The sequence below is a fragment of the Silene latifolia genome, chromosome 3 (assembly GCF_048544455.1).
Source record: "Silene latifolia isolate original U9 population chromosome 3, ASM4854445v1, whole genome shotgun sequence".
NCBI classification, from domain to species: Eukaryota; Viridiplantae; Streptophyta; class Magnoliopsida; order Caryophyllales; family Caryophyllaceae; genus Silene; species Silene latifolia.
Window position 1 is genome coordinate 38,143,940 of NC_133528.1, and position 11,807 is coordinate 38,155,746.

The 11,807-nt window shown below is 40.4% G+C and overlaps 1 non-coding gene across 1 annotated transcript; it reads left to right on the forward strand.

The window, feature by feature from the left end:
• The first annotated feature begins 11,193 nt into the window (after window positions 1-11,193).
• On the forward strand, window positions 11,194-11,300 carry LOC141650762 (small nucleolar RNA R71). The gene has a single exon (XR_012546778.1). It is a non-coding gene; the product is annotated as a small nucleolar RNA R71 (small nucleolar RNA).
• Window positions 11,301-11,807: the final 507 nt, after the last annotated feature.

Here is an 11,807-nt window from a genome sequence, read left to right on the forward strand (position 1 = left end):
GTTATTAGCATCAGATTTATTCACTACTTAGTTCATATCAAACTTTTACTGCGTACTTCATTCCTCTCTACTGTAACTTTATTTCGGGATTACTTTCGCTTGGATTTTGTGTTCTTTATGCCGGGTTCGCATCGATTGTAATTCTTTCTCTTCTCTAATTAATAATTAATCTCTTGTTGCTTTAATTCTTCGTTTTGTTACATTTATTCTTTTGCCCTAATTTCTTTTTATGCTTTTTACTTGTTATTTTATAATGTTTTCTGCTGGAAATCTATCTGCTGTTAGTTAATTAGCGACATGAGTAGCTAAACCCCTTTCATGTTGGGATTAGGGGATCTGCGGTAGGAAAGTGACGATTTAGTAAATGAATTAGATGAATTGATTACGAGACTCTGTCACCATAGCAATTTAACTGTATTTATTCGACTTAGTTGAGTGCACACTTCTGAGTTAACCTTTAATCTGGCTAAAATTAATCCTAGATCGAAAGATTGGACTAAATAGACCTGCTATGAACAGTAGACTACCCTGACGAGAATGAAAGTTAAGTTAGTGGTATTTTAGGATAGAAAGTGGACCGAAAGGACCTTTCAACATCCGTCTTACATTAATTCGTCTGAGTCATTTACAGCTGAGTCACTGGACTACCGTAGTGAACCGAAATCCTGACATGTCCCTCTCTATCTGATAGTTTGATCCTTTTTCTCTGCTTTTATTGCTCTTACCCTTTATTTCTCTTTCCTTTAAATCTCGTAGTTTAGACATCAAACACCCCCCCCCCCCCCCCCCCCATTTGTGACCAAATAGACGGACTTCTACAAATATCTTGCCTCCCTGTGGAGATCGACCTGACTTCCCTAGCTATATAGTTAGTTTAGTTAGTTTATTTTGGACAGGTACACGACAGACGTGTCAAGATGACCCCCTTTGATCGCCACATAGGTGTTATCCTTGTTGAAATTTGCGTCAAAGTGCTTGGCCAAGAGAGTAACTAGACCTCCATTTACAATATGAGCGGTGCCTTCCTTTCCACAATCAACATTGAGCCATCTTTCCACCAAAAGCCTTAGAGCATTGTAAGGCTTAGTGAATTCCCTTCCGACATTTAAGGCCGATTCAAGTAGAACACAATCGAGCTTTGTAAAGTGGTTAGTGCCTTTTCTTGCAATTATAGTATTCCCGATGACCTTGTGCCACACTCTAATGCCCGGATGGTGGACTAATAGAGCGTGACAAGCATGAAAGCTCACAAATTTCTTCCCGGAAATCGCCTCCCAAAGAGGAGCGGGGTCATACTTTTCGGGCATCTTATGATAGTATGGTGTATCACTAAGGCCTAATGCTTTACTCAAAACATCAAAGGTAATGCGCCTATTCACATTGGCAAGGCGAAACTCGATGTATTCCCTAGTCTCTACCTTAGTTACTTTCAATGAACTTAAGAATTCCAAGGTAAGGGAGGGGTATGTCAATTCTCTTGTAGTAAACAATTTTCCCAACCCCATGGCTTCAAAGAAGGCTTTTGTTTGTTCAAGGACACCCAATTTGTTCAAGGCATCTTCACATATGAATTTGGTGGGTAGAATGGCTTTCTTAGCATACTTGGCAAATGTATCCCTATGGGAGTTAGAAATGAAAATTACCTCCGGATAGTTTGATAATTGAGCGATTTCCGGAGTTGTTGATGTTGTTGCTTCCAAGGGAGGATTTTGTTGTTGTTGAACTTCCAAGTTTGAATTAGCAACCACCATAGCCATTGAAGCTTTCTTTGCTTGAAGGCATTGTTGCCTTTTTGAGAGTGCCTTTGCCTTGAGTGCCTTTGTTGCTCCTTTTGTTCTTGCCATTGTTGATTATACCAAGAAAAGATTGAAAATCTTCAATTTCCAATTATACCCAAATAGATTTTAAGATGAAAGGGTTTGCCTTTGTATTTCAAAAATCGACTCAAAGGTTGAAGATTTTGGTGCTTGGATTGATTATTGTTGCAAAAGGAGTGATTAATTGTTCTTGTAAGGAAGTTTGGATTTGATTTTGTTGAATTTGGTTGAGGAAATCTTGTTTTTGGTGATGGAGAGGATGAGGGTTTTGGGGTTTTGGGGTTTTTGGGTAGTGTTTGAATGAATGAATGAATGAATGAATGAAATGAATGTAGGAAGGGGTATTTAAAACACCCGAAAATTTCAAAACTGCAGGGGGAAGACGAGCGGATTCCCGTCGGGACGCTCGGATTCTGCTCAATTTGGCCTCTGGAAATCTCACCTAAAGACGAGCGTCTTTCAGTGAAGACGAGCGGATTCTGCAATTCAGGACGAGCGGATTCCCATGAAGACGAGCGGATTCTGTTAGACGAGTAGATTCTGTCATATGAGCGTCTTCTCAGCTTGGACGCTCGGATTCTCTATGATGCGTGTCTTTTATATGATATTTTACACCCTATTTTACACGCATTTCACAGCTCAATTATGTAGTTTATGCTACTATTTAACCTATTTCCGTCTACTTTCGTGTTTTTGTATAATATTGCAGAAATGTGAAGAATCCAGCGAAAAATGAGCCGAATCCGTTCCCGAGTGTTTAGCATAGGATTTGACATGAGGTATTGACTCAAGGAACGAGCTTGGTGCGCGTTTCAAGGCCTAAAGATAGCAAAAGCATGGGTGCGTACGAGTTTAACAAGCAAAAAAGCACTTCACGATATTGCAGCCTGCTTCAGATTGCAATATCTCGAGTTCTAGAGCTGATAATCGAGTGATTCCAATTGGAGGTAAAGCTTATCCTCTTAGCTTTCCAACGCCACGTAGAACGCCTAATTTGACCAAGTAACGAAGAAATAGCAGCTCTTTTAAGATCGTTGCGCGCTGCAGAATTTGTCAGAATGCATTACTGTACAGCACCCTTGGTCGATCGACTGACCTACATGGTCGATCGACCAGAGCGCGAATTCCAGAAGCTACTGTGCCAGGTACCATGGTCGATCGACTGGACTCAGTGGTCGATCGACCAAGCTTCGAATCTGACGCAAATTAAGAACGAGAATTAGAAAGCCCATTGTATTTTAGGTTTAGGAATAAGAGTTGCGTGATTACTCTATTTAAGAATGACTCCTGTAATCAGTGGAAGAAGGACCGAATCTCGGGGGAATACCGAGACCAGGTATTCGCCATAGTTTAGTTTTGCAATTACTTTAAATTTCTCAATAAAACGTTCGTTCTTTGCATTCAATTACAATTCTTCTTTTTGCCTCCTGTTTCGGTAATTGTTCCTTTATTTCAGTTTTAATTCGTTGCTTTAATTCGTTTCAGTAGTTTAGAATTGATTAGATTAGTTCCCAAAGCCATCAATATTTCGTTTTATGCATCTCTATTGCTTAGTTAGTTTAATTATATATTCGTTTTCGTTAATTGTTAATTTAGTTGTTGTTATCAATTCTATCATGCGTAGCTAAATATTCCCGTTCTAAGATGCGAGGAGATCTATAGCAAAGACGACGTAGAATAGGTGACCTGATGACGGACCATGGTCGATCGACTGGATTAGTCAGTCGATCGACTGGACCTGTTGGTCGATCGACTAGCTTAGCTGGTCGATCGACTGACGCGCGATAGAATAGCACCGTTTCAATGTTTTAATTGCAATATTTGACAACGAGACCGAGAGGAGACTTTTTAAATGCTTAGGAATTGACCGAACCATAGATCGAGAGATAGGGGAGGGAATTTGACTAAATTGAAACGACTAAATCTTACTAAGATCGAAAGATAGGTAAAGTTTAGGCATTAGGAATCACTTTTCAGGGCGAGAGCTAGTATTAGTGAGACCTAGGGACCAGTGGCATAAGCTGAGAGGCGCTACTAGTTAAGAATGGACCGAGAGGACTTCTTATTTTCCCGCCTATCGTGATTATTCGGACTTACTTAGGAACCCATCGTCGTAGCTACAGTGAACCGACCATTTTAGCATTCTTTTTATCATTGTTTACATCTTTTGCTACTATTATTTGTTTATTTATTTTATGTTATTAGTTTTAGAATTAATCCATATCAACCCCCCCCCCCCCCCCCCCACGTTACCATTAGACTAAAATTGAAAGCAACTATAATCTCCCTACCTCCCTGCGGATCGACCCTGACTGCCACTAGCTTCTGTTAGTAGTATTTAGGTTATAAATATTATTTTTGATACTAAACGACGGTATCACTCTAACAGACCAAATTTTTCAATTTTGCAGTTCCTTTGGACGGACGGATTCTTCCACAGACGCTCGGATTCCTATAAGACGAGCGGATTACCCATAAGGATGCTCGGATTCCTCCTTGTCTACCCGGATTCAGTTCCATCCGTGCACTTGCGTATCCCGTGTCATTTTCATTCTTCAAATCCCGTGTTCTTCATTGTAGGGGCGCTACGAAGGCATGAATAGCCTAGGCAATTGCTATCCCCACACTAAGTTAAGGCACTACACATCAATAAAATCATTAGTCCCTCCCTCACTTCTCTCAAAAATGATAAATATCTTGATTAAGGCATAAAAATCCAAAAATGACAAAAATGCAATGTAAGAATTAAAATGCAAGTTAGGGAGTTAGAAATATTTACAAATGGTGGTTTGGAGAGGACTCCACCAAACTCTCATCCTTAGTGAGATGTCATGGGGGCATGTCCAAGGTGTTGTTGATGTTACTCAACACCTTGAAGAAGTAGTCAAAAGCTTGTTCATTGTCATGATAAAGATCCTCAATAGATCTTTGCACTTGTTGTCCTTCATGTTGCTCTTGATCGATAGCATTACCAATATAGGGATTGAAAATCCCTTCAAACTCATCGTCCCAAAGACCACAAACTTCATCTACTTGATCACTAAAGATCTCTTGAGTTGATGGAGACAACTCTCCCATTTTCTTGTTTTGGCCAACAAGGCCATCTTCTTCATTGCTTGGCTTTGGTGAGCTTTTTAAGCTCTCTTTGTCACAATTCCCTTGCTCTTTTGATGGAGCATCATCAACTTACTTCTTCCATTGGAATTCTGACTTCTTCCTATCATCCTTCCTGCTATAATGATCAACCATAAAACATGGTTCATGCAAACGGGGAGCTCTCATTGTCTTGTCAAGATTGAAAGTTATGCTCTCATCTCCCACTTCTAGAGTGAGCTCTCCATGTTTCACATCTATCACCGCACCCGCGGTGTGCAAGAAAGGTCTACCTAGAATGATTGGAATATTGGAGTCTTCTTCCATGTCAACAATGACAAAGTCCACCGGGATGAAAAATTTCCCAACTCTTATGGGAACATCTTCCCATATCCCTAATGGTGTCTTCGTCGATCTATCGGCCATTTGGAGTGTGATATTGGTGCATTTAAGCTCTCCCATCCCTAACCTTTTACTTACCGAGTACGGCATAATACTCACACTAGCCCCTAGATCACATAGGGCTTTGTTGATCGTGGTGTCGCCAATAGTACACGGTATTGAGAAGCTTCCCGGATCTTTGAGTTTTGGAGGTGAACTCCCTTGAAGGATTGCACTACTCACCTTAGTGAAGGCAATAGTCTCAAGCTTCCGGGTCGACTTCTTTTTCGTAAGGATGTCTTTCATGTACTTTGCATAGGCCGGCACGTGATTGATTAATTCCGTGAAAGGAATCGAGACTTCCAAATTCTTCACAATTTCCATAAATTTTCCAAGTTGGTCATCAAATTTGGGCTTGGCTTGATGACTTGGAAAAGGAAGTCTAATCACAATGGGCTCCTTCTCCTTGGCCGTGTCTTCATTTTTCTTTGAAAATTCTTCGTTTGATGGTTCTCCATCCTTGGAGTTTTGCACAACTTCTTCTTTGTCACTAGCTTCCACAAATTCATCCTCAACTTGCTTCTTTGGTGCTTCATATCTCGTACCACTCCTCAAGTGAATGGCACTAACCGTTTCATGTCTTGGGGGATTACTTTGAGGTGGTAATTGCCCCTTTTGTCTTTGTAAGCTTGAAGATGCTAGTTGAGTTAATTGGGTTTCCAACATTTTGGTGTTGGCGAGGATGTTGTTGATGGTGATTTCCTTTGCTTGAATATCCTTTTGCATTTGAGTGAAAAACTCTTGTAGATTCTTTTGTATTTGGAGGACCGCTTTTTGAACATCAAAACCTTGGTCATTTTGTTGATTGTATGGGGTTTGATTTTGGTAAACTTGGTTTTGGTTGTAAAAGGGTCTTTGATTTTGGTTTCTCATAGGAGGTGGGGTGTATGTTGGTTGAGGGTTTTGAACATTTTGGCTTTTGTATGAGAGATTTGGGTGGAATTTGTTGTTTTCATTGTAATAATTTGAATAAGGCGTACCACTCTTGTATGCCACTAGCTTCTGTTAGTAGTATTTAGGTTATAAATATTATTTTTGATACTAAACGACGGTATCACTCTAACAGACCAAATTTTTCAATTTTGCAGTTCCTTTGGACGGACGGATTCTTCCACAGACGCTCGGATTCCTATAAGACGAGCGGATTACCCATAAGGATGCTCGGATTCCTCCTTGTCTACCCGGATTCAGTTCCATCCGTGCACTTGCGTATCCCGTGTCATTTTCATTCTTCAAATCCCGTGTTCTTCATTGTAGGGGCACTACGAAGGCATGAATAGCCTAGGCAATTGCTATCCCCACACTAAGTTAAAGCACTACACATCAATAAAATCATTAGTCCCTCCCTCACTTCTCTCAAAAATGATAAATATCTTGATTAAGGCATAAAAATCCAAAAATGACAAAAATGCAATGTAAGAATTAAAATGCAAGTTAGGGAGTTAGAAATATTTACAAATGGTGGTTTGGAGAGGACTCCACCAAACTCTCATCCTTAGTGAGATGTCATGGGGGCATGTCCAAGGTGTTGTTGATGTTACTCAACACCTTGAAGAAGTAGTCAAAAGCTTGTTCATTGTCATGATAAAGATCCTCAATAGATCTTTGCACTTGTTGTCCTTCATGTTGCTCTTGATCGATAGCATTACCAATATAGGGATTGAAAATCCCTTCAAACTCATCGTCCCAAAGACCACAAACTTCATCTACTTGATCACTAAAGATCTCTTGAGTTGATGGAGACAACTCTCCCATTTTCTTGTTTTGGCCAACAAGGCCATCTTCTTCATTGCTTGGCTTTGGTGAGCTTTTTAAGCTCTCTTTGTCACAATTCCCTTGCTCTTTTGATGGAGCATCATCAACTTACTTCTTCCATTGGAATTCTGACTTCTTCCTATCATCCTTCCTGCTATAATGATCAACCATAAAACATGGTTCATGCAAACGGGGAGCTCTCATTGTCTTGTCAAGATTGAAAGTTATGCTCTCATCTCCCACTTCTAGAGTGAGCTCTCCATGTTTCACATCTATCACCGCACCCGCGGTGTGCAAGAAAGGTCTACCTAGAATGATTGGAATATTGGAGTCTTCTTCCATGTCAACAATGACAAAGTCCACCGGGATGAAAAATTTCCCAACTCTTACGGGAACATCTTCCCATATCCCTAATGGTGTCTTCGTCGATCTATCGGCCATTTGGAGTGTGATATTGGTGCATTTAAGCTCTCCCATCCCTAACCTTTTACTTACCGAGTACGGCATAATACTCACACTAGCCCCTAGATCACATAGGGCTTTGTTGATCGTGGTGTCGCCAATAGTACACGGTATTGAGAAGCTTCCCGGATCTTTGAGTTTTGGAGGTGAACTCCCTTGAAGGATTGCACTACTCACCTTAGTGAAGGCAATAGTCTCAAGCTTCCGGGTTGACTTCTTTTTCGTAAGGATGTCTTTCATGTACTTTGCATAGGCCGGCACGTGATTGATTAATTCCGTGAAAGGAATCGAGACTTCCAAATTCTTCACAATTTCCATAAATTTTCCAAGTTGGTCATCAAATTTGGGCTTGGCTTGATGACTTGGAAAAGGAAGTCTAATCACAATGGGCTCCTTCTCCTTGGCCGTGTCTTCATTTTTCTTTGAAAATTCTTCGTTTGATGGTTCTCCATCCTTGGAGTTTTGCACAACTTCTTCTTTGTCACTAGCTTCCACAACTTCATCCTCAACTTGCTTCTTTGGTGCTTCATATCTCGTACCACTCCTCAAGTGAATGGCACTAACCGTTTCATGTCTTGGGGGATTACTTTGAGGTGGTAATTGCCCCTTTTGTCTTTGTAAGCTTGAAGATGCTAGTTGAGTTAATTGGGTTTCCAACATTTTGGTGTTGGCGAGGATGTTGTTGATGGTGATTTCCTTTGCTTGAATATCCTTTTGCATTTGAGTGAAAAACTCTTGTAGATTCTTTTGTATTTGGAGGACCGCTTTTTGAACATCAAAACCTTGGTCATTTTGTTGATTGTATGGGGTTTGATTTTGGTAAACTTGGTTTTGGTTGTAAAAGGGTCTTTGATTTTGGTTTCTCATAGGAGGTGGGGTGTATGTTGGTTGAGGGTTTTGAACATTTTGGCTTTTGTATGAGAGATTTGGGTGGAATTTGTTGTTTTCATTGTAATAATTTGAATAAGGCGTACCACTCTTGTATGCCACTAGCTTCTGTTAGTAGTATTTAGGTTATAAATATTATTTTTGATACTAAACGACGGTATCACTCTAACAGACCAAATTTTTCAATTTTGCAGTTCCTTTGGACGGACGGATTCTTCCACAGACGCTCGGATTCCTATAAGACGAGCGGATTACCCATAAGGATGCTCGGATTCCTCCTTGTCTACCCGGATTCAGTTCCATCCGTGCACTTGCGTATCCCGTGTCATTTTCATTCTTCAAATCCCGTGTTCTTCATTGTAGGGGCACTACGAAGGCATGAATAGCCTAGGCAATTGTTATCCCCACACTAAGTTAAAGCACTACACATCAATAAAATCATTAGTCCCTCCCTCACTTCTCTCAAAAATGATAAATATCTTGATTAAGGCATAAAAATCCAAAAATGACAAAAATGCAATGTAAGAATTAAAATGCAAGTTAGGGAGTTAGAAATATTTACAAATGGTGGTTTGGAGAGGACTCCACCAAACTCTCATCCTTAGTGAGATGTCATGGGGGCATGTCCAAGGTGTTGTTGATGTTACTCAACACCTTGAAGAAGTAGTCAAAAGCTTGTTCATTGTCATGATAAAGATCCTCAATAGATCTTTGCACTTGTTGTCCTTCATGTTGCTCTTGATCGATAGCATTACCAATATAGGGATTGAAAATCCCTTCAAACTCATCGTCCCAAAGACCACAAACTTCATCTACTTGATCACTAAAGATCTCTTGAGTTGATGGAGACAACTCTCCCATTTTCTTGTTTTGGCCAACAAGGCCATCTTCTTCATTGCTTGGCTTTGGTGAGCTTTTTAAGCTCTCTTTGTCACAATTCCCTTGCTCTTTTGATGGAGCATCATCAACTTTCTTCTTCCATTGGAATTCTGACTTCTTCCTATCATCCTTCCTGCTATAATGATCAACCATAAAACATGGTTCATGCAAACGGGGAGCTCTCATTGTCTTGTCAAGATTGAAAGTTATGCTCTCATCTCCCACTTCTAGAGTGAGCTCTCCATGTTTCACATCTATCACCGCACCCGCGGTGTGCAAGAAAGGTCTACCTAGAATGATTGGAATATTGGAGTCTTCTTCCATGTCAACAATGACAAAGTCCACCGGGATGAAAAATTTCCCAACTCTTACGGGAACATCTTCCCATATCCCTAATGGTGTCTTCGTCGATCTATCGGCCATTTGGAGTGTGATATTGGTGCATTTAAGCTCTCCCATCCCTAACCTTTTACTTACCGAGTACGGCATAATACTCACACTAGCCCCTAGATCACATAGGGCTTTGTTGATCGTGGTGTCGCCAATAGTACACGGTATTGAGAAGCTTCCCGGATCTTTGAGTTTTGGAGGTGAACTCCCTTGAAGGATTGCACTACTCACCTTAGTGAAGGCAATAGTCTCAAGCTTCCGGGTCGACTTCTTTTTCGTAAGGATGTCTTTCATGTACTTTGCATAGGCCGGCACGTGATTGATTAATTCCGTGAAAGGAATCGAGACTTCCAAATTCTTCACAATTTCCATAAATTTTCCAAGTTGGTCATCAAATTTGGGCTTGGCTTGATGACTTGGAAAAGGAAGTCTAATCACAATGGGCTCCTTCTCCTTGGCCTTGTCTTCATTTTTCTTTGAAAATTCTTCGTTTGATGGTTCTCCATCCTTGGAGTTTTGCACAACTTCTTCTTTGTCACTAGCTTCCACAACTTCATCCTCAACTTTCTTCTTTGGTGCTTCATATCTCGTACCACTCCTCAAGTGAATGGCACTAACCGTTTCATGTCTTGGGGGATTACTTTGAGGTGGTAATTGCCCCTTTTGTCTTTGTGAGCTTGAAGATGCTAGTTGAGTTAATTGGGTTTCCAACATTTTGGTGTGGGCGAGGATGTTGTTGATGGTGATTTCCTTTGCTTGAATATCCTTTTGCATTTGAGTGAAAAACTCTTGTAGATTCTTTTGCATTTGGAGGACCGCTTTTTGAACATCAAAACCTTGGTCATTTTGTTGATTGTATGGGGTTTGATTTTGGTAAACTTGGTTTTGGTTGTAAAAGGGTCTTTGATTTTGGTTTCTCATAGGAGGTGGGGTGTATGTTGGTTGAGGGTTTTGAACATTTTGGCTTTTGTATGAGAGATTTGGGTGGAATTTGTTGTTTTCATTGTAATAATTTGAATAAGGGGTACCACTCTTGTATGCTTGAAAAGCATTCACTTGCTCATTTGTTCCTCTACATTCACTTTGGTCATGTCCCAAAGTTCCACAATTCTCACATATCCCACTTGGGATTGATGAAGATACCGTCATGGTATTAACATGATGCTTTGGTGATTTTGAGGCTTCTTCAAGTCTAGCCATAGCTTTTTCGAACTTCATATTGATGGTATCAATGTGAGCACTACGTTGAGCACCCAATTGAGTAATAGAGTCCACTTCATGCTTTCCTACTCTAGTAGCCTTGCGAGGTCTACTATATTGTGAATTATGGACCGCCATTTTCTCAATCTTGTTCCAAGTTTGATTATCGTCAACTTCGGTGAACATTCCATTTTATCCCATGTTGATAATATTTCTTGAGTCTTCATAAAGACCATTCCAAAATTGTTGTACCCAGAACCTCTTGCAAAGACCATGATGAGGACATGAGCGACAAATTCCTTTGAATCGCTCCCAAGCTTCATACAAAGATTCTTCATCTCTTTGCTTAAAGCCCGTAATTTGAGCTCTTATCATGTTAGTCTTTTCCGGTGGGTAGAACTTTTTGTAGAAAGCTAGAGCCAATTTCTTCCAAGAGTCAATTCCGAGAGTAGCCTTATCAAGGCCTTTCAACCATTGTTTTGCGGTGCCAATTAGAGAAAAAGGAAATAAGACCCATCGAATTTGGTCTTGAGTTACACCGGTTTGGATATCGCATCACAATAGTCACAAAAAGTCTCCATGTGAGAGTGAGGGTCTTCACTAGGCATCTCCCCAAATTGGCTTCTTTCGACTAATTGGATAAATGCGGATTTGACAATAAAATTTCCGGTTAAATGTTGTGATGTGGGAGTACCATTGGGTAGGTTCTCCTCGGTTGGTACGGAATGTGATGAAAATTTAGGCATTGTGGGTTGATTTTGTGTTTGATTTTGTGTTGGGTTCTCCTCACCTTCTCTTGCAAAAGGGTTGATGAACTCAATAGTGTTTGGTTGAATATCTACAACCTCACCAATACCTCTCAAAGTTCTTCTAGCAAGTCTT